General features: G+C 38.3%; 1 protein-coding gene across 6 annotated transcripts in view; it reads left to right on the top strand.

Annotated features, from left to right (window-relative positions):
* LRRC4C (leucine rich repeat containing 4C) overlaps positions 1-16,554 on the top strand; it is a 165,309-nt gene that overhangs the window by 41,198 nt on the left and 107,557 nt on the right. The window contains exon 1 of one of the 6 annotated variants that reach the window (XM_047824187.1): positions 11,133-11,165. The exons of 4 other annotated variants lie outside the window; for them this stretch is intronic. The gene's annotated coding sequence lies outside the window, so the exon portion shown is untranslated. Of the gene's footprint in view, positions 1-11,132; positions 11,166-16,554 lie in introns of those variants that run through there. One more of the 6 variants, XM_047824185.1, reaches the window with a different exon arrangement.

The following is a 16,554-nucleotide window of genomic DNA, read 5'->3' as shown; positions in this document are numbered from 1 at the left end:
GGAGTTTTCCATTTTGTGTATTAAAGGTCATAGGGACAAGTAAAATTGATCCCAAGCCCACATTTATAAGCTGGGCCATTTTATCTTTGCCATCCTGTGGGCTTCAAACCATCTCTGCTCTGCACAGAAACCCTGAATGAAAGCAAAATGTAGTAAATATTTTCAGGAAGGCCTTTTTATTTTTTGTCTCCTCTTAGAAGGCTAAATCAATACTTGACCTTTTCACACCCCTATCAGAATAAAATGGACTCTTTCTGCACTGACTTGTAATTCTAAAGTGTGTGGTAAGATCCATTTTTCTTGAAAGCCATCTGTTCCTTGGGGTACTGTATGAGTGTGTGTGTGCGTGTGCGTGTGTGTGTGTGTGTGTGTGTGTGTGTGTGTGTATGAAATTGCTTGGTTGCTAGATGTGAATAATGTTTTGTGGGTTACACAATGCTTTCACCTGTAATATTTCATTTGTCCTCTGATACTGTGAAATAGGATGGAGGGTTGGATTGATGAATGAATAGATGATAGATAGGTATAGATAGATAGACAGATAGATAGAGAGATAGAGAGATATAGAAGATAATAGGTTGACAATAAGTATCAGTGATTCATTGACGCCCAGTGAAGCTGTGTTCATGTAGCTGGTTAGAAGGGACCAAATGAAACTTGAAAAGTGGCCTTCCAAGATGCATCTACAGTATAAGGACCCAGGTGAGCATGTGGTCTGTTCTATCACAGCACAAAATGCTGCAGCAAGAATAGCAGAAAATGACATTTGTCAAGGCATTCTAAAGAGCAAAATCCGTGTGAGGAATGATGTAAGCTCTTTTAAATTAAAGTAACTTATTGGAGCCCAGGTTCTTTAAACTGAAACCAGAGAACAGGAAACCCACTGGTATAAAATGAGGAGGTGAAAGTGTTGTTTCTTTGTTTGTTTCTTATCTCAGGAATGCAGGCCCCTCAACCTCAGAATCAGACTGTTCCAAAAGTGCATGTTCCTTCGCATTTTGGTGACTTTTACTTTCCTTTCTGCATGCCTGTGGGGCTGAGGACAGTCCGGGGGTGAGGGAGTGAAGATTGTAGAAATATCCCCGGTTATAAGTTTGAATCTGCATGTGGGTGGTATTTGTGGAGGAGTGGGTGCAAAAAGAACTACTGTGTACTCTGAGGTGCTTGCTGTCTGTACCTGAGAAGGATCACGGGGTGAATTTTGGTCCACTTCCCGAGTAGTTAAATGACATCACACGATTTTTTTATTATCTTGGTATTTAATAACTTCCTCTTTATAGGAGCAGGAATAATCACCATCTCATAGTATTGTAATGAAAAGTATAATTCATGTATCTAAAACCAAAAAGAGGCAACCAATAAAACGTGGCAACTGAAAATATGGTCTTGCATAATTTCTCTGAGATCATGCATATTTGTGCTGAGTGACCACCTTTCTGACTGCTCAGGAGGGGCCGGTCTTGTTTTTGCAATTCTTTCTTGCAAAAATTATCAACTTGCCAAATGCACCTGCTGCTGCTTACAGTCTACCAGTGAGAATAACAGAGAATAACAGACTCTGCAGATGTGCTACTAAGAGAAAAGACAAATATATCTCACTTTTAGAAATTTTTTAAAATATTTATTTATTTTTGAGAAAGAGAGACAGAGAGAGGCAGAGCACAAGTAGAGGAGGGGCAGAGAGAGAGGGAGACACAGAAGCCAAAGCAGGCTCCAGGCTCTGAGCTGTCAGCATAAAGCCCTAAACAGGACTCACAACCACAAACCCTGAGATCATAACATGAGCCGAAGTCGTTGCTTAACCAACTGAGCCACCCAGGAGCCCCTCACTTCTAGAACTTTAATAGCAACCTCAGCTCAGGAAAAAAATGAAGATATGCCAGGGCTTCCCTATTCCAAGGTGAGAAAAAATCTTTCATCATAAATTGATATTAAGATAGTACTGGTTCTGCATTTCAGGCCAAATAAATGGTTAACTAGTCCACAGAAATAAACAAAGTGAGATGACTTTAAATTGTTCTGCACCAAATTGGGAAGAGATGAATATCTTATCAGGAAGAAAGGCAATATCGTACTGTCTGCACTTCTTTATTTAATCAGCTCCCTCTAATTTTGAAATTTCAAAATAAGCATCACTTTTATCATGAATGAGGCTTTCAGGGGAAAAAAAAACCTAGCAATTGACTGCATATTGTATTGAACAAAGCATGTTAGGTATGATGTATTTAGAGATATCAGGTTACATATATCCAGTTTTCTGAACGTAGTTTTCTATGAAAAGTTACTATGTGTATGGGTGTATACACGCATTTATATAATATAGTTCATATATATAATTATATGCAATGCATATATGATTTTTTGATTTCTTACATATATAGGGAAAAGTATTTTTTTCTTTTTAAATTTTCTTTCGTTAATGTTTATTTTTGAGAGAGACAGAGCATTAGTGGGAGAGGGGCAGAGAGAGAGGGAAACACAAAATCTGAAGCAGGCTCCAGTCTCTGAGCTGTCAGCACAGAGCCTGATGCATGCTTCAAACCCACAAACCATGACGTCATGACCTGATCCAAAACCAAGACTCAGACGCTTAAGTGACAAAGCCACCCAGGTTCCCAAGAAGTATTTTCTCTACTTTGACATCCAGTGACTTTTGATCTCATTTTCCTTGAATCCAGAGTTTAATTTAGCAGTCATGTTTGTTTCACTTTTGAACAAAGTATGAATTTTATGCATTTTATAATGCAGTATGTAGTTATTGGGAAATGAGAGTAATTTCATTAAAACCAACAGATTTTAATTAACCGTTTGCCATGGGCCTGATATTCCCATGTGTATAGGATGAAAAAAAGCACAGTCACTACTCATGTGGTCCCCGTGATCTAAAACTGAGTTGTTAACTGGGGGTGATACTGCCCTCCCCTAAGGGGAAATTCGACACTATCTAGAGACACATTTGGTCTCAATCGAATATTTGTCACAATCAAAGGGGAGCTGCTACTGGCATCCAGTGGGTAGAGACCTGGAATACTGCTGAACATCCTACGATTCACAGGGCATTAAATAATAGCTATATTGCTCCAAAAGCCATTAGTAATGAGGTTGAAAAACCTGGTCTGTAGAATGAGAAATATGTGATGCACTGTGATAGGCACTATTTTGGGGACATGAATAAAATGTTGGGGGAAACTCAAAGGAAAGATAACTAGGAGTAGGAAGGTGATGAAGAAAGCTTTGTGGAGGAGGTGACCTTGGGGCCTGGCCCAGAAGAATGAAGGGTGGTTTGTTTTGCTAGGGAAGGATGGAAAAGCAGAGAGCATTCTGGGTAGGGGTGCAAAGAGGAGTGAAGCATAGGAAAGTAACTTCCCATAAAGCTTTCACTCTACACAGTTACCACTGAGGTTGACTTCAATTCATGGTTATAAACAAATCAGGCTACTAACAGAACTCTGTGTGAGAGGTATTTATTGTTGTTGTTGTGTGTGTTTGTGTGTGTGTGTGTGTGTGTGTGTGTGTGTGTGAATTCAAGCTTCATATGTAAAACTCCCTAAGAGAAAAGACCTAAAATAATTTTCCATTAGTGGGAGAAAGCTTTTCAGGTCCCCTGGCTTTAGCTTTTCCACAGTATAGTCAGTATGTCTACAGGGTGGCTGCTAATTCTTCCTGTCTTCCAAACCTTTCTAGAACTGGAGCTGAGGGAAAGGGCTTTACACAGCTTAGAACTGTTTGGGAGTTAACATGGCCCCTATATCTGGACAACAGAGAGTATTAAGGCCTTCAAAGAGCTCTCTGACAGAAAAAAAAAGACCAGAATATAACTCAGCCTTTCCTTAGTACAAATGGTACTGTGCAGTGACCCAGTGTGGACTCTGGAATACTGTCTCAAGAACTTGCCCATCGTGTGTCTTGCGATAAGTGATAGAATATTTTTTGTTTGTTTGTTTGTTTCCATCATCTGTTTAAACTTGGTGTAATGTCTTCTGTATCATAGGACTGTTTTGAAGACTAAATACCATGCATTTATAGCCTGATATGTAGTAGGCACTCAGTGTTAGTTCTTTTCACTTCCCCTGTTGTGGTCTGACAACATGGGGATTTTGTTAAAGACCAGTCCTGTGTTTGGGGAGATGCTATAAGCAAGAGTCTCGCCCTTCTGGTTGGCAGAGAAGACATTGCAAAGGATAGTTTTATAACAGGAAAATGCTAAGTGCTGAGGGCAGATAATGAGGTTTTTTGAGAAACATTCAATTAACAAAATGAAACAAGTATGGTGGATACTCAGTGGGTGCGCTGAAGATGTCTTCTGAAATGTTGATGCCGATGGCACACATGGTGATTACAAAAAGGTCCATATTTAAATTAGTATTAAAAAAAGAGACAGAGAAGAGGAAGATGTTATAGGATCAGTGGAGGTAAGGTTGAAAGGAGGCAAGATGAATTCAGGTCAAAAAAAAAAATTAGTCTCTTGAGTGATTAAAAGATAACTATAAACTCCACCTAGGGAAATCTTGCCACTTCATCTGCTGCTGAGCCGTTGGTATTATTCTTTGCTTTTGTGTGTGAACATGCTCAGTTTTCTGACAAGTCATGGCAGAAATACTAAACAAATTATTTTCGTTTTTTAAGTTTATTTATTTATTTAGAGAGAGAGAGGTGAAGGGGCAGAGAAAGAGGGAGAGAGAAAGAGAATCCCAAGCAGGTTCCACGCTATCAGCATGGAGCCTGATGCAGGGCTCAATCCCATGAATTATGATCATGACCTGAGTCAAAATCAAGAGTTAGATGTTTAACTGACAGAGCCACCTAGGTGCTCCACCAGTTACTTTTTCTGCTTCCTGTAAGTATTTCTGCTTACAGGAAATAGAAATGCTATATCACATATATACCTTTTATTTTGAATGTTTATATTTTAGTTTGAAAAATCATTGAATAGTGAATTTTATCATGAAAGAATGATCTCCTTCAGTAATCTAAAAAAGATGGAAATTGGGGTTCCCCGGATGGGTCAGTCAGTTAAGCACCAGCTCTTGATTTCAGCTCAGGTCATGGTCTCATGATTTGTGAGTTCAAGCCCCACATTGGGCTCTGCACTGGCAGTGAAGAGCCTGCTTGAGATTCTCTCTCTCTTCTCTACCCCTTTCCTGCTCACTCTCTGTCACTGTCTCTCAAAATAAATAAATACATATTTAAAAAATTAAAAATGGAAATAAAAATGAGACTTCTCCTTATATCCCTTTATATAAGCAGTGTTTTGAAGATTCAAACTAGAATCATTAAAAAATCAGAGGACTTAGTTGTTCCTTTTAGTTAATATCTTTCCTCTGGTACAGATATTAGGAGTGAGGGAAACCACATGCTTCAGTTCATATTTGTCCCCTAGTAATAGGAGATGAGATGACTTTCATCTCAGTTAAGTTAGAAGAATGAATCTGTCATATGTCACCTCATGGAAACATTTAAATGAAATGCCAGTGTTATCATTTCCACATCCCTTAATCACCATGGAGATTAAGCACTAAATGAAAAGTCTCCAGAGTTAACCAAAAACAAAGTAATATTGAGTATTTGATGTCTGGAAATGTATGGACCAAACACTTTTTTAATGTTTATTTATTTTAAGAAAAAGAGTGTGCATGCATGAGCAGGAGAGGGGCAGAGAGACAGGGAGAGAGAGAGAGTCCCAAGCAAGACCCAATGTGGGACTCAAACTCATGAATTGTGAGAGCATGACCTGAGATGAAATTAAAAGTCAGAAGCTTTACCGACTGAGCCATCCAGGGGCCCTGGACCAATTCTATTAATTTTTTCCCTACTTGTTGGTTAAAAAGTAAAGGATTTCCTAAAAAGTAAAGGATTTCCTAGTTTCACTATCCATGTCAGGTATATGAGAATATAAGATAAATTAACAGTCTCCAAATACCCTTAAGTAAAATGAATGATAATAATATAATAATCAAAATAGGTAAAATAATAACATATATAAAAATAATATATCTGTATTGAACACTTAATGCCAAGCACAGTGCTAAATAGTATTCTATTTAATACCAAAAACAACCCTCTAAAGACATGTTATCCATATTCTACAAATGAAGAAAATAATCCATAGAATAAATTAATAATGTGACTGAACTCATGTAGCCAGAGAAGATAATGAAATCAATTTGATTATTCAAATCTGAGGTTTTATTTAAGGCAATAGATTGAAATGGGCTGGAATGGAATGAGGTAGCAGAAGACAGGATAGGATGGGGTGGGCTAGGATAGAATAGAAAAGCTACTGTGTACCACGTTGCAAGGTTTGACTGGTAAAACTTCGTTTTCAGTTTTGAGAGAAGGAGAGAAAGAGTGAGAGGGAGAAACAGAAGCTTTGCACTGTTTCGCTGCATAGTGGATTTCTCACTGGGAGATTCGATACAAAAACTAAAAATTTTGGAGCAACTACACTAAAGAATGTTCAGCCTCGCTCCAACCCCCATATTGCGACAATCCGAACAAAATAATTTTCTCATTTGGTGTGTTCCTGGTTGACTCTTGTAATATTTAAGAATCAGAAAGAATGCGTCTTCTGCAGTATTTCAGCCAAGCCCATTGGGTTACATATGGAGAAACAGAAGACTGAATAATAGATTGACACCCTAATGCAGAATGGCACAGTTAAATTAGTGGCATATTTGGGAGTAGAATATGGGTATCCTACTACTGTTCGATGTTGTTCTTTGCTTGGTTGCTTGCTTGGTTGCTTGCTTTTTCTCCCAGGAGTTGAGGATTAAATTAATAAAGCATCAGAAATAACAAGTTGTAGGTTGTCAACTCCTACTCGTTGACTAGTATATCTGTTACACACAGGGACCTCTCCTTTGCTATCAAATGACAGCAGTGACTATTTATTAAGTGCCTCTTTAGCAGATCATTGTATTTAGGTATAAGCTATGCCTTTATTATCTTGAGCTTCTAGTATAGATGAGGGGAAAAGAAGGTATTTATTTATAAGTAATGTAGTAACATGTAAAGACTAGGTTAAAAAAAAAAGATTTTTCAAGTGAAAGGTACAGACCATTACATTGCTCAGAAGAGGGAGAGGGCACTGTGACTTGGGTGACAATTAAGTCAAAGAAATGTGGAAGAGATGGCATTGAGTTTTCTTAGAGACTTAAGTGTGTCAGGATATGCTAAGATTGATAAAGACCTGATCAATTCTGAAATGCTTCCTGAGTTAATAGGTGAAAAATCAGGATTGTCACAAAGCAACTGAAGAATAAACTGCTCAACTGCCAAATGACTCTTTGGGGGCCTGTTGATATTATAATGTAATTTTGTGCTAGTTGTTCATAAACTATTAATTGGAGAAAAGTCTGTTTATGTAGTCATTCCAAAGAGCATTGTTAAGAAATTCAGGTGCAATGGAATATGCCAATGTTAATGGTAAATGTGAATAGTAATAATAAATTCTTTAAGTTAAAATTATACCTCTTCTTTGGAGCCCACTCAGATTCTTAAAGTCAGTCCACACTAAGCTTTTTCTTTTAAAGAAATCTCTTTAATACCTAAATTGCTACATTACCCTTAGTACTTAACCAGTGTCCTGATGTTGTAAAACAAATGTTTTGTTTGTGCATCTCAGCTTCTTAGATTATAAATTTCTAGCTGGTCTTGGATTTTTCTAATCACATTCCCAGTTCTTTGTACATGCTACATGATAAATACAGATTTGATGATTGGTTAATAGATATAGGGCATTTTTTATATATGGCTAGGAAAATACTAAATTAACTCATCAAATTCTCTTGCTTTCTTATGGTATTAACTACATGCTACCAATTACTCTACCTCTGTACTCAGTACATCCTCAACTAGTTTTTAAGGGCTTGCGATAGGTAACAACTCTCACTTACCTTATCTCAGCACCCTATACCAAACGTAGTGCCTATTCATAGTAGATATTAAATTAATAATTGCCAAGTGGAAATTGAATGAATTTTAAGACTAATAAGTACAATATCTATAGGAAGCCTACCACAGAATGGACACATGGAAAACTCTCAATAAACATGAAATGAATGAACGAATGAATCATGGATTCTAAGTTTTGCCACTAACTAGTTTTGTAACATGATCAAATCAGCTTCCCTTTTGGGGACTCAGTTTTTTCATCAATAATATAAGGTGTTTGGATTTGAAGGCTAGCTTTATAACTACTTTAAAAATTCTAGGAAGGTACTTCAGGACTTCCTTGAAGAATGAAGTATTTTCTTACCCAATGATATGTATTTGAAAGCCTTAGTTTATGGGGGGGGGGAGGGCATAAGATACTTTTTTAAAAAAAGAGCCCCGTTGCTAAAATTGCTTGAATAATATTAGTGTAAATTACAGTATGGAAATTTGCCTTTTTAAACCAGTTTGAACACATGCAATTTAAAAGTCCATCTTGCTATTATTCCAGAAGCCACATTCAAATGAATTTGATATTCATTTCATAGGAAAATTGAAGACAACATTAATAAATTGCAAAGGCATGTAACAGTTCTTTCACCACAAAAAGAGAGAAATGTATGTTCATTTGTCATGCATACAACAAGCATCAAACAGTAATAATTTTTAACAGATTGAAATAAAATATTTCATTTTGTCTTTTCCTCACTCCATATTCTCTTGTTATTTAAGAGAGAAGCATGGTGAAAACATTTTATTGAGTTGCTTCTTTGATGAACTCTTGGGTGGTTTGGGTTTGATTCCCCTCCCTGGAAAATTTATATTGGCAGGTTGGCAGGTAAAGTCGTGTTGCTTTAATTGATCTATTGGAATGTAAAACTGGTTATTGACTGATACTTATTAGACTATAAAATCAAGATTATGGGCCTAAGAAATGCATCTGTGGCTTAGTAATAATTACAAGAATAGTGGTAGTAACAATAACTAAGAGCTCGATTTATACTAGACACTAGGCTAACTCCTTTCCATATACAGTCTAATGTATTCCTTGTGACGATCCTGTATGATAGGTTCCATTACTACTGGAGAGGGAAATGAGCACTTTTCCAAAGGTTAATACTTAGTATGTGGTAAGTCATGATTCAGTGAACTTAGAGTTTACTGGAAATGAAGATGAAAGGACACACATAGATTTCACACAAGATAGAATGAGTGCTGTAGGAGAGACATATACAAAGTATCATTATCTAAGATTGTTCACCTATCTTTTGATTCATTCATGTATTTGTACAGCTATACTCCCAGTGTTCATATATTCCCCATGTACTTTTACCCAGAATTCTAGGGCTGGCAGATCCTTGGTTCACTGCTTCCATCCATTGCCGAAATCCCTTTCTACACCATCCCTGGGATCTTGGTCACAGAACCCTGTTGCTGAGTACCTTTAGGGATAAACACGCTCCCTATAGGCAGGTGTATCTGCTGCTTACATTGCATAGATGGGAGTTGAGCCACACTTGGTTTCCCTGTACCTTCCAATCTTGGTTTTTCCCAGTATAGCCAGTTAACAGTTTAGGATCATCCTTTTTTTTTTTTTTAATTTTTTTTTTCAACGTTTATTTATTTTTGGGACAGAGAGAGACAGAGCATGAACGGGGGAGGGGCAGAGAGAGAGGGAGACACAGAATCGGAAACAGGCTCCAGGCTCCGAGCCATCAGCCCAGAGCCTGACGCGGGGCTCGAACTCACGGACCGCGAGATCGTGACCTGGCTGAAGTCGGACGCTTAACCGACTGCGCCACCCAGGCGCCCCTAGGATCATCCTTTTACAACAAGCTTACCCTGTCGGAGGCCATTGTTTGGCTCCATCCCATCTCTACGTGTCTTTTTTTCATGGTTAATATTGCAGTGTTTCTGTGAAGTTAAAACTACGTAATCATGTAACTTGTTTAGAAGAGTGCACAATGCATAATAAGCAATCTGTAAAGAATAGATGATAATAATGCTAATAATAACATAATTGTTATTTATTGGATTAGGCATAGTTTATAGAATTCTTCCTCTCCTGGTTGGCCACATTTTGTATAGAATGATTTAGATATAGATGCCAGCTTTCCTTAAATATGTTACTGTTAATAGGACACAGGGTTTCAGGTTCACTTGTGTATATCATTAAAATGAACCCAATAAATTAAACTCAGGTTTAATGATTGACTTAATTGGTAGGGATATTGGCAATGCCCATTCTTGCATACATAATTCCTGGGTTCTGCTTCGTGGAGTCGTTATATTTAAATACCCTTTTAAAAACCTAAACCACTGCCTGGCTGTGTGATTGCCCCATAGAAAATAGCGATAATGAAAAGAATAAAAAGAGAAAGGTGGAAACTCACTTGAACAAAATAGAAGCCATTTCAAAGCTACAACCCTACATAAGAATGAGGGAAGGGAAATAAATACATGTACCTAAAGCATGACCAATGATCATGCAGTTCCTCCATTCAAAGGCTTAATCTACTTTTTTTTTTAATTAAGCGTACCAACTCTTTGTTTCTAACAGAATAAAATTGTAATAAAACAAAAAGGTTTCACTACAGACCTAAGCCAGACAGCTGCTTAAAAGATGCCAAAATGTGCAGCTCCCTGGAGCCTAAAGTCTCTTTTAAGGCTGATTATGAGTGACGCGTCCAGGCGGGGAGTCTTCCAGGAGGAAATACATCTTTGTCTGGGGTTAGGTCAAGGGCTGGACTCACAGGGCTCTAGTGAACCTTGAGGAGAAATCTCTGAGGCAGAGTCCAGACAGATGAAGTCACTAGATCCTCAGAAGGGGGAGGAGAAGATAAAACCTCACCCTGGACTGATTTTCAGTTGCAAGACTTTTCTGGCAAAGGATATGCCCAAACTTGTTCTCTCCTGGTTTGCCTACTGTTCGTGGGCACCCATGCAACCCATGTGGTTCTAAAGTCTCAAGTTGAGATACAATACCAACAAATGGTAACATCAGTGGCCCCCCAGCGCCATTTAAATATCTTTTCATATTCTTGTATGTTGCTTTTGAAGGGTGGATATTCTAGGATGTGGCCTTGTAGAAAAATGTCTTTTTCAGGCTATATGGAATCTTAACATCATCTAGTCCAATCACGTCATTTTGCAGATGAGGAAACAGGCTGAGAGAGAGGGGACTTGCCCAGAGTTACTCAGCTAGTCAGTAACAGACAACAGTGGAGCTTGGGGTAAGTTGTGTGGCCTCTTTGGGCCTCTCAGTGAATCTATAAATTGGAAATGAAGGATAGGTCTATGTGATCTCTCTAAAATTCCTTCTTATTGTAACATTCTACTTATGTTTAATTTTAGATTTGTAACTTCCAGTGTGATTTCCATTTTGTAATAATCAAGAGCCTCTTATAAAAATGATGATAAATATATGCCTAAATGTCAGTGTTCAAGAATTTGGATGAAGGCTAAAGTCTGGTTAATAATTTCATATTATGTACAGATACTTATCTCTGTACATGGCATAGATTTGGACTAAAGATTTTGAAAGTGCGCCTGGCTTTGAATATGGTTGGTAATTTACTATATTATATCCTAAGACTACAGACAACTTCTTAATTAAACTATAGGAAATGTTTCTTTATTGCTATTGCCTTATGTTGTTTTACTCATTGCTGGAAATTTCGAGTCACATCAATGAGTAGGGTTGTTCAGGAAGTCCTGCCATTATAGGATAGAAATGCCCAAGTTGGTTTGGGTTCATTGAAAACTCCATTGCTTATAAGCAATAATTGGATCTTTTTTTTTTTTCCTCTCATTTCTTCAGTATGCACAGTTTCAATAAAATGACAGCAAATCCATTATGTAATGGAAGCTATAAAAGCTTTCATCAAGAGTGTGCATTTTTACTGTCTGTTTAGGATAATCTGGGTTAGGGAGTGGCAAGGGCAAAAGATTCAAGATTAAGATCCACCTGGCATTTCAAGTCCTTGGCTCCATGGACTTCGGCAGGGGGTTGTGAGGGTAATGGGAGGAGCAAGAAATTAATATCCTCTTTTTTTTGTCTGTTTTCCCTAAGGTCCCCATCAGGTACAAGTCTTTCCAAACTCTGTGGGATACTTTAAATATCCATTTTCCCCTGTTGAATATGTGGATTCAATTCATTTTTAAAGTACGATTTATAATGCAGAGAATTTTGAGGGTAGGGAGTTCATTGGTTACAGGGGAAGCATGTTTACAACATTGGCATGCAAGTCAGACATTTATTACCAAGATGACATTTGACAAGTTATGCATGATGGTGTTTACAGAGATATCAAAGGGATGAAATGGAATAATGTATATGAAAGAAATGTGTACAATCGAAAGTATGAAAAATCTTTTGTGTTTTCTTATACTGCATATTAAAGGAAATGGACAGGTGTATAGAAAAGAGTGAGGGGTAGAGAAAGAGAGAGTGTGAGAAGAAAATATTTTACTTTTACAATCAAATCATGGCTTAGAGCAGAGACCACTATGATGCAGGTGAAATATTGCTGCTGGAATATTGGATGTCCATGCTTCTTAAAATATTATGTACATTTGAGTCACTTGGGCATATTGTTAAAATGCACATTCTGATTCATTAGATCTGAGATGAGGTCTGAGAGTCTGAATTTCTAAAAAGCTTCCAGATGCTGCTGATGCTGCTGGTCCCAGCACTCTGAGTAGCAAGGTTCTATGCCATCAGAGTCATAGGTGTAACCAAAAGTCAACTAAGTATTTTACTAGAAATCAATTTTTTTACATATTTTGGGGGATTTATACATCAAGGGAATACCATCCAGCCTGGCTAATGATGTGCCTCCTCCTTGCCACACAAGAAAAGAGCCTTCAGCCCTTTCTGGTTTTATTATTAAGTGTTGGGAAAGCACTCTGCTTCTACTGGTTGGGGCTTCTGGCTGAAAGACAGTAGCAAGATAGGGGTTTTATATACAGAACAGTTAGCAATAAAGAAGATTGAGGGAACCAACGCATTACGAAGGCCGTTGACTTGCTTTTGGTTTCTTTACCGGGTTGTATCTAGTGGAGGTCATTGGGTCTTGCCATAGGAATTCTGGATATGTGATCGGTTGTCTGAAATCTCATTTTTGCCCTGGCACATTGCATATTTACATTGTCTTATATCACTCCTTTCCCTAACAGAAGTATGAACAGGGAGAAAGCATGTGAGATGTTTCCCTGTTTTTATTTTTTAAATTCAGTTCCACACACATTGACAGAGAACTAGGTTACACAGTGATGAACTAGGCTCTGAGAGGGGGCCTGAGGATCAGGAAAAGGATCCTGGGTATTGTCAGTTCACATTTAGACATTATTCACAGGCATAATAAATAAGCAAATACAAGGCGGTTTGAATTTAAGTAAAAATATGAGCTCTGCTAAGAACACGATGAAATTTGAAGAAAAAAGAGGCAACAGTGCTGCTGGGGAGGGAATTCAGAAGACATTGTAAAGGAGGAAGAATTGAGATCATGGTCACTTGCACATAGAGGCCAGAAATCAGTTTGAGGCAAAGTCTTTGTCATATTGTAGGTATGTAAGTGGAGAGCAAAAGCAGAGACATAGGTCGGTATAATTCAACTAACACAGTGTAAGATTGTATTTAGATGTCCTTCTTTGGAATTCAGGCTAAAGCCTAGAGCTTATGTGGGATTGTTGGAGGTGAGGGAAGCCAGGTCCGGTAGTGTTTTAGCTGGTATTTCTCTCAAATTTCAGTTTTTTCCTACTGGGTGTAGTTCCCTAGAATCTGCAGGAGAAAAGATCACCTTTTATATAAACACCTCTCCTTGGCAATCGAAACACAACACTTTAGAAGATACATGAATCAGGGATGGGTGAGAGAGAAATGATTCCAAATTGCCTAAAAATAAATTCCGTGGGGCACCTGGGTAGCTCAGTGCTTAAACGACCCACTCTTGGCTCAGGTCATGATCTCATGATTGGTGACATTGAGCCCCACGTCGGGCTCCAAGCTGACAGCGCGAAGCCTGCTAAGGATTCTCTCTCTCTCTCCTCTCTCTGCCTCTTTCTCTTTTTCTGTCTCTCTCTCTAAACATAAGTAAACATTTAAAAATATATATATATTTCCATGATTCATTGACTCGTTAGGTGCTTCCTCTTTACAACTCTGACACTCAGATGTGTTAAAGATGCTCTCTACTCTAATTTATGTGAATTTAAATTTCTCTTTAAGTGAATTTTTGCCCTGATAGTTACTTTGGAGTATTATTGGTTGATAATAAAGAGCCTTTCATATCTCTTTTTTTGATATGCTGGTGCTTAGCTATTCCAAAAAAAGTGACTTTACAACCATTTTCTGAATCCTAATTGCCCTGGCTGGTGCCATTGCCTGGGTAGAATGGGGGATGTAAAGCTGGGATGTAAATCTTGAATCACTGTAGTCAATGTGGCCTGAGAATCCAGTGTAGATAGAGGGAGAAAAACCAAAGAACGTTAACCATTATCAAATCCAGGGACAAGTGTGGGGCCAGAGTCAGGAGGTGAAATGAAGTCGTAATTCAAAGGTATTCAGGCACATATCAGGAAACAGTGTGGACCAGTGCCCACTCGAGGAATTACGGTGTGAGGTGTTTGTTCTTACTGTATATTCACTTGTTGGCTGAGACTGGCTTACAGGCACAAGGAAGTATTCAAAAACACCATTTCATCTTCCTTATTATCCACCTTTTGAAGATGCTCTCTTAAGAGCCCAGATGAACATGAAACTTCTGTTACAATATAAACTTCAGACTCTTCTGCATCCCAGTGGGCAAAGTGATATACCTCCCCCCAGTGTTGATTTGTTTTAAATTCATTTGAATTAATCAAAATCTAGAAAACCATAGACAACAGAGACTCTAGGAGGCTCTAGTTTTATAAAACTCCATTTAGCTGTGGCTGCCACCAGGTCACTGCACCCTTTGTCGTTCATTCTGGCATTGCTTCCTCACCTTTGATGCCCCTGCTTGCCTGCTCAGGCCCGACTCCGGTGGTGTGGGATAGCGTTTTCATTCTTGTGGCCTCTGCTGTCAATTCCAAATTCCCAGTAATAAGCAAACTTCAAGGGCCTAGGTATTTCATACTGAGAGATGTTTTGAGAATCATCTAGCATTCACTGCCTTTGCTTTTCAGTTTAAACAACAAAGAAACAAATAATGCAAAACAAAAAACAAAATAAACAAACCCAAAACCCCAAGACATTGAAAGGAAATAAGGGGGAGGACCAAAGAGAGGGAGGTGAGAATAAGAAAAAGGGGCTGAAGAAATAAAACCAACATTTATTATATGCTAAAATGTAGCAAACCCTGTGCTAGGTTCTTATTATGCAATGTGCTACTTGATTTTGCCATGACCTGGTGTTAAGGTCATCATTGGGCCCACTTTACCAGAGGGTCAAATAGAGCGTAAGAGAAAGTCTATTTAGAGGTCATAGTCCCGCAGATACTCCCCCGCGGAGTGAAGGCAGAACCTGGATCTCTCCTGCTTTCTAGAACCATGCCGAAAATGGCAGATGATAGTGGCTGCAAGGAAAGTGACATCCTTTTTTGTCACAAAGTAGCTTAACTATGATATGATACGCCATTTAGATAAAAGGCAGAAGTGGGAAATGGAAAAGTCACAGATCTGTTCCCTTCCAAACAAATTACTCTCTTCATTCATTTTGAACCTAACATATAGGGACTACTTTATGGTGGTAATAATCTTTTTACATGAACATGACCTGTCTTTTCCTTAGTCAGCAATATGCAGTCATGCTGGGTAGTCCCTGAGCTGTATAACGGTTGATATATAGTCTCTACATGCTTAATATGCAGAAATTGGTTTTTTAAATAAATCAAGATGACTGTTTTTTTTTTTTCCTTCATAAGCCATGTCTAGATTTAGATGTTTCTACTAAATGGTGATCTCAGCCCTGCATGCTGATTCTTTAAGGAGCTACATATTAAGCACTTACTAAATACTAGAAACCATGTTAGGAACTGTATTGGTCAGGATTGTCTAAACTCGCTGTGATAACAGATCAACCCTGAAATCTCGGTGGATTAACACGAGTTTATTGTTTGTGCAGGCTGAGTCTACTGTGGGCCTCTTTTAACCCTCAAGTGATGTGTGAGAGGGTTGGTCTGCCTCTGTCTTATGGCTTTGCCTTCTGAACATGTGGCTTCCAGATTGCTATCACAGGGAGAAGCAAGCTGGAGATAGTTCAGGGCATTCCTCTGCCTTCCTCAGAAGTGACACACTTATATTCTATTTATAATCCATTTGTCAAAAGTCACCTGGCCCCACCTAACTCTGAGGGTGGAGGTGGTGAGGGAGCTGGGAAATAGAATCTTCTCTGTGTCTATAAAAGAAAGAATTAACAGATCCTGGTGAGTGCTGTCAATGATGTATTACAAGTTCTGAAATAACAAAGTTTACATATTTAAAGTTAACGCCTTCTATGGAAACTAGGGAGACATATGAGGAAAATGAGAATTCCAGGGGAATATCGAGGGCTATATTACGATTTGGCAAAGCCTATAGCTCCTTGAGCCAACAACTGATGTTTTCTTTAGAGCATTTCTTTTTATCCATCTGAAATAATTG

This window comes from Prionailurus viverrinus, chromosome D1 (genome assembly GCF_022837055.1).
Source record: "Prionailurus viverrinus isolate Anna chromosome D1, UM_Priviv_1.0, whole genome shotgun sequence".
Taxonomy (NCBI): domain Eukaryota; kingdom Metazoa; phylum Chordata; class Mammalia; order Carnivora; family Felidae; genus Prionailurus; species Prionailurus viverrinus.
Note: the sequence above shows the minus strand (reverse complement) of the source record. Positions and strands in the feature narration are given on the sequence as shown.